The sequence below is a fragment of the Pinus tabuliformis genome, chromosome 4_2, assembly GCF_031772625.1.
Source record: "Pinus tabuliformis cultivar Carrire ecotype Pingquan chromosome 4_2, CPIR1, whole genome shotgun sequence".
NCBI classification, from domain to species: Eukaryota; Viridiplantae; Streptophyta; class Pinopsida; order Pinales; family Pinaceae; genus Pinus; species Pinus tabuliformis.
This window is the reverse complement of record NC_142304.1, coordinates 1,092,064,627-1,092,074,442: the sequence shown is the minus strand read 5'-3', so window position 1 is coordinate 1,092,074,442 and position 9,816 is coordinate 1,092,064,627. Positions and strand designations below refer to the sequence as shown.

Genomic DNA, 9,816 nt, shown 5'->3' with positions numbered 1-9,816 from the left:
AAAATCTATTATTTTCAATATTATTTTTGTATATTAAATATTTATTCATAATAATATCTATAAAAATAACTTACTTATAAAATAATAAAATAAAATATCTTAATTTATATATATATATATATATATATATAATTTTACCACTTCCAAATTTCATAACCATAAAATAGTGTCTTATCTTAAAGCTAAAAATTCGAATCTTTTAATATATTCTAAATAACCTCTTAACAAAAATAAATGGAGAAACTAAAATAATGATTTAAAAATGCCTTCGGGAACACTTTGCTCCGTGGAAAAGTTTAGAATATAATTATGAACATGGTAAGTAAATATTATATATTATAATTTACTTTTCATATGTAAAAATATTATTACAAAACAAAATCTTAATATGTGAATAAGTTATTTCTATTTTTTTATTTCTTTAAAAATATTATTACAAAACAAAACCTTAATATGGGAATAAGTTATTTTTATTTTTCATTAAATTTTAAGTGTGAATTAGTTATTTCATTTTTTTTTTTTTGTATGTTTGGTAGGATTATATCTTCATCATATTTAATATATCACTTAATTGGGATGGGAACCAAAGCAATGGATCACCATCTATCCAAAACCCTGTGGACCATTTCAAACATCTTTTAAATATGATGACACGTTACAATTTGCATTATTTTATAGGTAAAATATTACTGTGAAATAAAATTTAAATATATAAATGTATATTTTTATTTTTTTGGTTTAATTAATAAATTAAATGTTTGTTTGTTTTTAATTTTATTTTTGGTTACATTCAAAATTTTGCAGAGATTTTTAATAATGACAATGGCTAAGAGCATGTGTTTCCTCTTAAGAGCTCACAAACTCAAAACCAAAGGGGGTAGAGTATATATGCCTTCGTAGACATATCAGTCAAATGGCTGGGCGGATGTGGGTCCCTTATCTCACAAACAAGGGAGTCTCATACACCAATTGGTGTTTGACTTGGGATAATAATAATAATAATAAGTTTAAGTTGTTTAATTTGCAAACTTTAAGTAATTTATAGATTTCTCAGAGTGCGTAATCCATTTATACATTCAAAAGTTCACTTTAAATTACAAAAAATCACAATCTTCCAAAAAAATTATATCGCCTAATTCTTTTTGGCAAAAAACTACTACCAAACAAAAAAAAATCATTTCAACTATTAATTAAACTAAGAATATAACCTGAAATGAAAATAAATAAATTATTTAATAATAATAAAATTATTATTTAAATAATAAAAATATAAATTAAAAAAAACACATTAAAACATAAAGACCATTATTAATTTCATAAAACAATATCTTGCATAGCACTCTTCCTCACCTAACTTTTAAACCTTAAATATTTAAAAAAATCCAAACATAATAAAACTTCAGAATTCTCAAAACATTACATAATATCACACAACAATTCCCTAAACCCTAAATATTTTTAAAACCTAAAAAAAAAATCAACAACATACATACACATCCACAATATATATACATATCCATTACATCCCATTACCTTGAAACTCACCTACTCCAAATTTTATATATATATATATATCCCAAAATTATTCAAAGTTCAATAACACATTGCATAATATCATATATAAAACCCTCTTCAAAACCCAAATGAAAAAACAAAAAAACAAAACCGATATATACATAACTAACAATACACACATGCGGCGTAATGGAAACTCACTATCCTTTACATCCCATTACCTTGAAACTCACCCACTCCAAGTGATATATATATATCACAAAATTATTCAAAATTCAATAACACATTACATAATATTATATATAAAATCCTCTTTAAAACTTAAATGAAAAAACAAAAAAAAAAACTGATATATACATAACTAACAATAAAATATATACATACATATGGTGTATATCCACAATATTTCATTGAAATTCTTGTTGGAAATACTGAGAGGGGGTGAATCAGTATTTCTTTTCAATTATTATTTTTATCAGTTAAACACATTTATAATTGGAACACAAAATAGATAACAGGAATAGATGCTTTTATTAATGTGATCTTTGCAATAAGTCAAGTAATATATATATGGTTTCATTTAGTTGCCAAGCACCAACTTGGACTCTTTGTGAGGCTCCAACCTCCAGAGCACTAACTCTGTCTTGTCAAGGCACCAACCTTGAATTTAGGAGCACCAACTCCCAAGACACCAATCCTTTTAGTTCTGAGGCACCAACCTCAAGGGCTCCAACCCTCTACTGTAACTGTCTAGATCTGTTTGGTTGTAATTCTCTGCTCCCAACCCTGTTGGACCTATGACTTACTTCTGTCCTCTTGTTCCTTCCACTTTTGCCAGAACTTCGGCTTCCTTTGTTTCTTACAATTCACCAGCAACATTAAACTTTCCTTGTTCTCTGTTTTATATCTCTGATATGCCTGACCTTTGGCTTCCTCCTTGCTTGCTTGAGCTTCGACTTCCTCAACGCTTGCTTGATCTTTCAACTTTCTTTGCGCTCACTCTTTGGCTTCCTCTATCTCTTTGAATTCAGCAATGGAAAGACGCGTTTAGTGGAAGAAGGCCGACTGACTTGAATATTAAAAACATAGTGAAGAGTGTTCCATATTTATGGAAATCATATAGAATAGGCTATACCCATATAGAGGTCCCACATGCCACATCATCCTTTTATTGCAATCACAACTTCTGGAGGTTCGCACATAACATAGCCGATTCCCAATTGCCAACGGAGCAGATGCGATATGGTATTAAATAGTTATTAATAAGTCCGCCGGGTTCACATCCTTATCGCAATCACCGGTTTGACATTTCTTTGTACATTGCGATTACCACAGATGCGACATTTGATTAAGCCATGCTATAATGGTGTAGTCGGGTCCGCAATTATATCGCAATCGGCGGATTTCAATGTGGCAAAACTTTAACAAGGCTTGCGATATTGCGATGGACGCGATATTACAATAGGGCATGTTATAACATTGTAGCGGGTCCACATACGTATCGCAATCGGCATTTTAATGTGGCAAGGCTTTTAAAGAGGCTTGTGATATTGTGACAGACGCGATATTATATTACATCATATTGTAATGGTCCCTTGGGTTCACATATATATATATATATCACAATCACATATTTTATCATGACACAACTTTACACTCTTGTGGTATTCCTTGGTGATCCTCCACCGTTGATCTTCTCTCCAGATCTAACGGTCCCGACTTAACCCGATCAACCCAAAACCGTCCGTTGATCCTTCGCCGTCGATCAACCCGCGCTAGATCCAACGACCTTCATGCATTTCGGGTGAGCCACTTGCAAGAGAAATAACCACCCAAAAAAGTGGTTTTCTCTTTCCACCCGAGTGCTATGTGTCGTTCGGTTAATGGAATCAAGCACTCTCCTCTAAATACCACTTATCGCCTAGCGTCCACTCGATAACCACTGCCACTATTACAAACTTGCCGGTTAACTGTTGAACGCGGTTACACAGAGTAACGACTCTCCGCTCTTTGCTTATTGTGGTTTCAAATGACTCTTCCTCTATGCTTCTCTTGCTTCTCTGATCGGTCTTCCCTTTGGATTCTGATAGTTCTTCTTTGGCATATATTACATGTGATGCTCCTCCCTTAACTACTCTTTTGCTGGCTTCTCCTCCTGATGCGTGTTTCTCTTTGTTCCTTCTAATGAACTTCTTCCCTGCTTTGATAGTTCTGCTCTGATAGCTCTTATGACTTCCGATATTCTCTCCAATGGCTTGACTGTCTTGGCTTTCCTTTGATTTCTCCTCATGGCTTCTTGCTCCACTTCTCCTAAAATATTGCCATATTGACATCAATGACAATCAAGATCAATAACTCTAACCTTCAAATTATATTGAAACTCTAACCTTCACATTCATTGAGATCCCAAAATTGGCCTCACTAACGCCCCCATTAAAAGCCAAGTTAAGTAAGTGTGTCCCATATAATTAAAATATTTGTATTGTTTTAATCCATCCAAACCAAGTTAGCTACAATTATATTTTAAATTAAAATAATCCGTAATTATGTGTCAACCAATCAAAATATTTATATTATTTTAATCCCCACGTCGCTTTCTGATGTGGTTTATGACTAGATCCCCAAGTCAAGCCGCGCATCCGGGCCTATCCCAAGCCAACAGAGCATACTTGGGGAGTATGTTCTTACCCCCACGAGCCTCAGGTTCAGTATCCTCGAGCCTGCTCAACGGCTATTAAGAAGCTGTTTCCCGCCTTCCGACATCACAATACTTGTCAAAGTGGAAACTCTGAGCAGAGCAAATACTGAGAAAGTTCACTTGCTTTTGCTGCGGGTTTTGAGTAAGGGTTCAACTTGTCCAAATCCACCATTCCGTCCTTCGGTAGAGCTGGAAGTTCATACCGATTGCAGATTCCAGATCTCAATGACGAGGTAAGCAAGTGCATTGATTCACATCCATGGATTGTTTAGTGTAGAAATTGCTCATTTTGAGAGCATTTCGACTGTGTTGTGATTGAATTTGGGTCGCATTCATGCAATGTTTGTGCTGTTTTCGAATGTTTCTTGGTCTTCTAAAGGTACAGCGGTTGAATGGTTTCTCGGCCCCTAAAAATGTTGTACTAACTTGTTAATGCTCCCCAAAACTACGAAAGCTGTAAACATCTTAAGTCAAGCCTCTGGGGAAAGGAAGGATCTCAGGGAGAATCCCATTTGCTTCTCATTCCTTCAACATGCCTCGCTGTATTTCTGTGTTAATTGTTGTTGCAGGTTTCTCAATTTATCCTCATTCACTGCATGTCTTGCAATAAATGCTGCTGCATGAGTAGGACATGAGGCCTTCTTGAATTTCAGCTCTAAATTCCTCTTTGTAGTCCTCCTCAATCAATTCTTTCTCAAATCCTTTAAGCTGACTCTTCTCTTCCAACCTTCATTGATGCGACATGTATCCATGTCCCGACGATGCTCCTCGAAATGCGGTGCTTGGGCTTGAACTGCTGTGGGCCGTTTCCTGTAATGGGTATGCCTTCTGTGCGACATCCCTCTCCAATTAGTGGGAACTCTGCGCCGCTGCACCTTCTGCTGCATTCTCTGTCAATGCTGCTGTCGTCTCTGTCACTAGACTGGTTGCTCTGAAACTGCTAATGAGTTCTACCGAGAGCTGGATGCGTAGTTCTCCGATCACTTCATTGTTATGGTATTCTGTTTAGGATTTTGCCCAAATGTTGCCGTGTTAATTGTTGTTTGACGCTTCTCAATTTATTCTGAAGCTTTTGCTCATTCACCGCATGTGTTGCAATAATTTCTGCTGTATGCCTAGGACATTAGGCCTTCTTCAACTTCAACTCTGGATTCCTCTTTGAAGTCCTCCTCGATCAATTCTTTCTCAAATCCTTTTAACTGACCCTTCTCTTCCAACCCTCATTGATGCGCGTATCCATGTCCTGTCGATGCTCGTTGAAATGGGGTGCTTGGGCTTGAACTCCCGTCATCTGCTTCCTGTAATGGGTATGCCTGCTGTGCGAAATCCCTCTCCAATTTGAGGAAACTCTGCGCCGATGCACCCTCTGCTTTTCTGCCAATGCGACTGTCAACTCTGCTACTGCTGCTGTCGACTCTGCCACTAGACTTGTCTGTTCTAAAACTGCTAATTAATGCCGCGTGAAGCTGGATGCGCAGTTCTCCGATCACTTCATTCTCACGTTGCTCTGGCTACGATTTTGCCCAAGTGTCGCGAACGATGCATGAGACGGTGATAAATATCATCTACAAAGCAGAGGAGCTTTTTTTTTTTCTTTAATAATATATGTGAATGGGTAACTTCTTATAGGGGAATTGGTAACTTCTAAATTCCCTGGGCGAGGCGTAGGTTTAAAGTCCGAGGTTTTCATTATACCTTCAAGGTGAGATCTAGGTTTAAAGTTGGAGGTTGGTTCCACGGGTGGTTATCATAATTTTAAGTTAGTGTTAGTATTCAAAATTTAGTGTATAATAGGTAATTTACAGTGTAGCAATAAATATGTGGGTTGTCAATGGGTATTGAATGAGTTGTTGTTATATATGCTTATTGTTGGATAACTGGTTTGCCCAAATTTAATGGTGGGCACATGCGTTGGACAACTGGCCTACCAAAATCTAATGGCTGGTTGAAATTTAATGATGGGCATATTCGTTGGACAACTGGCCTACCAAAATCTAATGGTAGGCATATAACTTTAGGTTATTGTCAGTGTCGGAAACTCAGTGTCTAATAGGTAATTTATGGGGTAGCATCGTTGGAGGTTGTCATTATAACTTTTAGTTAGTGTCAGGGTTCGTGTCTAGTGGGTTAGTTGGAGGTTGTCATTATAACTTTTATGTTAGTGTCAGTGTTCGAAATTCAGTGTCTAGTGGGTAACTTATGGCCTAGCAAAGTTGGAGGTTGTCATTATAACTTTTAGGTTAGTGCCAGTGTTTGATATGTAACTTACAATGTAGCAAAGTTGGAGGTTGTCATTATAACTTTTAGGTTAGTGTCAGTGTTTGAAATTCAGTGTCTAACCTTTTAATTTTATTATAACGGGGTTAACATGTTCCTTTGTAGGAATTGAACATTAGTGATGGTGAAAACAAATCTTACTCCCAACAACTTGAACTAAAACCCAGCAAAAATATCATAAACTTTGTACCTCGAGGCAAAGGGGTATCCCATTACTCTAACAAGTTACTATTATTGATTTAGTATAGTTAAAAATTTATAGATGTGCTTATAATAGAATCATAAACTTTTTAACTTAGGGACCCTTTGTCCCAAGATCTAGATATCCAATAGAATCTGTCTTGAATATAGATTACTCTAACAAGTTACTATTATTAATTTAGTATAATTAAAAATAAATGCATTGCAAATACAATTTTTCCCAACAAAAAACAATTCACCATGGTTAAAAAAATTGTCCCCTACTCTGTCTCTTTCTTTTCTTTTCTAAATGATGTCTATCCTCCAAGATATTTTCAATGTTTTAATCATTCATGATTAAGTTATTTGTTTAGTTAGATTTTATTTTAGCATTTTTAATGATATTCACCTAATATTAAAAATTGTTGTATTGTTTTATTTTATTTTTAGTGAAAACATTTATTTTTAACTTTAATAATATTGACGTAAAAACATCTACTCTTTTAACCTTAACAGTATGGGAATACTGTTAGAAATCATTATACTATTTTATTATTTATAATAAAAACATCTATCTTTTTAACCTTATTACAACTAATTAACATATTTCTTTATAGACAAAATTTAAACACTAGTAAAAAAAACCAATCTTACTCCCAACAATGTGAAAAACCAAATCCAATCTTACTCCCAACAATGTGAAAAACCAAAGCCAATCTTACTCCCAACCATTTGAATTAGAACCCGGAAGAAAAATCATAAGCTTTGTACGTGACGGAGAGCGGTCCATCCTATTTATGAATGTGCTTATAACAGAATCATAAGATTTTTAATGGTTATAAGTATATCCATAAAATTCATATAGATTGCTCTATCAAATTACTGTTTTACCATATTTAAAAACAAATCCACTCTGAATACAGATTTTTCGGACCCGCCACAATTCTCTAAATCAAAGTTTTTTTTTTAAATGATATCTATACTCCGTGATAAAGTTTTTTTTTAAAATGATATCTATACTCCGTGATAATCTTTTGCTGTTTTGATATTTGTTTATTTGGGTTTTACTAGCATTGGGCCATTTTAAAAACAAATCATTATATTGTTTTGAGAAAATGAGTCATTATACTGTTTTGACAAAATTTTCATTTATATTTATTATAATTTTTATAAATATGAATTTTTAATTATATTTAGCATTGTATATATTTTTTTAGTTTTTATTATTTTTTTTCATTATTTTTAGGGGAAAGGATTCAATTTTTTTTCCTCAACAACTCAAAATAACAACTTTGAATTTATGTTTTTTTATTTTTTTTTAATCTTTAATAATTTAAAAAAAAAAATTAACTATCTATATATTATATCTTTTTTGGATTTATTTTTAATTTTTTTTCCAGAATTTTTATTTATTTAGTAAATAAAATTTTAAATTTTATTTTTTAGTTTGTTTCCATTGATTTTTAATGTTTTTGTTTTTAATTCAAATATTCTTATTTTGTTTCTTATGATTTTTAATGTGTTTTTTCAAATTAACTATTTGTATATTACATCCGTACAATAAGAAATATCTGTATAATAAGAAATACTAGTCCAGTCTGTAAGTTGTTCCTCAAAGGAAAAATGTTATGCATTGTTTACTGCTTTGTCTTTCCTTCATTGGGAAATTAGTTACATGCTGCAAACTAGAAATTAAAGCCCTAAATTTAGACTTAGACCCATAAGACCTAGATCATAGCTGCTTTGAAAGATAGGCAGAGAGCTAGCTATCCAAGCCGCGTCCCTTTATTATCAATGGGAGTCCTGCCCAGATCAAATTGTGATTAAACCATAGGATGAAGCGATTATGGCTTGACTCCCTGCTTTTGTCATCTCCATAGGTGTCACCTATCCATCACCTTCCCACATGGTTGCTTAATGTTGTCATCTGTTTTCCTCGCTAGCTAACCCTTGTAAAGATTGACAGAGACCTAGCTATCCAAGCCGCGTCTCTCTATTATCAATAGAAGTCCTACCCACGTCAAATTGTGTTTAAACCATTGAATGGGAGCGCTGGTGTAGGATGAAGCGATTATAGCTTCAGTCCCTACTTTTGTCACCTCCATACGTAGCTTACCACATGGTTGCCTAATGTCCTATCTGTTTTTTTTGTTAGCTAACCCTCTTACGATACATTTGTGTAATGTCCCCAGGAAGCTGTAAATATTTTATTTACCGCAGTAAGAACAGATTAAATAATTAGTGTTATTACCTTTTTGAATTGAATAATATTTTTATTTATTGAAAATGAGTAATGATTTAAAGTATCATTGGATCTTGTAACTTCTAGAAGAAAAGAAGTTGGAAAGGCAGTTGCTGGAAAATAAACTCTAACTACCTTCCCTAATTGGAAAAATGCTTCTAAGGAAAAGTAAGCAAGGGGGGAAAAGGGTAGAGGACTGTGCTGTAATGACAGACAGTAAAGGGGGATTGCTAAGTCTGGTGATGACTAGATAGCAAGAGCACGTTGTGCGAGCAACATGCAGGAGACAGAAAGTCTTGTAAGCAAGCTAGGGGGAGATATGGTCTCGAAGGACCATCTCATGGTCGGGAGGTTTGACTAGCAACAGAAAATAGAGGTGATCTCTATCACTGGAGCATTTTTTCATTAAGCAGCTCAGGTATGTGAAACCATCTGAAATTAGACTATTGCACAATCTAAATTTTGTGTCTATTATTGTGAATGAAAGATGATGTAGAGGTGTGTCTAAAGCTAGAGTAGTGAATGCAAAGAACTCATAATTTCTATCTATGGAAATTCAGAAAACTAGTATAGTAATCTTTTACAGAAGAATCGTTAAAAGAAAGAGTAAGGGAGTTTCCCTGTAAATCTGAAACACATTATTTATAGAAAATACTCTACTCAGATCTTTCAATGTAAGAAATTGATTAACCTAGAATTACTGTAAATAGCATTTGTATAGGTAATTTAATGCAAGAGAGTTACTATAGAGTTACAATTTCGTACCACTCTTTTAAACATAAATGAAAAGAGGGTTATATTAAAATAATATAGAAAAGAACTAGAAGTAGATGCTCTCTGTTGTTCGAGCGAAATTTAGACAAATTAGGAAGAGAATTTTACAAAGTTGGAAATACCTTATACT

General features: G+C 33.9%; 1 pseudogene across 1 annotated transcript in view; it reads left to right on the top strand.

Annotated features, from left to right (window-relative positions):
- The first annotated feature begins 4,259 nt into the window (after positions 1–4,259).
- The window catches only part of LOC149173448 (SUPPRESSOR OF GAMMA RESPONSE 1-like), a 91,548-nt pseudogene continuing 85,991 nt past the window's right edge, over positions 4,260–9,816 (top strand). The window contains exon 1 of the transcript XR_016259682.1: positions 4,260–4,446. The product of XR_016259682.1 is annotated as an SUPPRESSOR OF GAMMA RESPONSE 1-like (transcript). The remainder of the gene's footprint in view (positions 4,447–9,816) is intronic.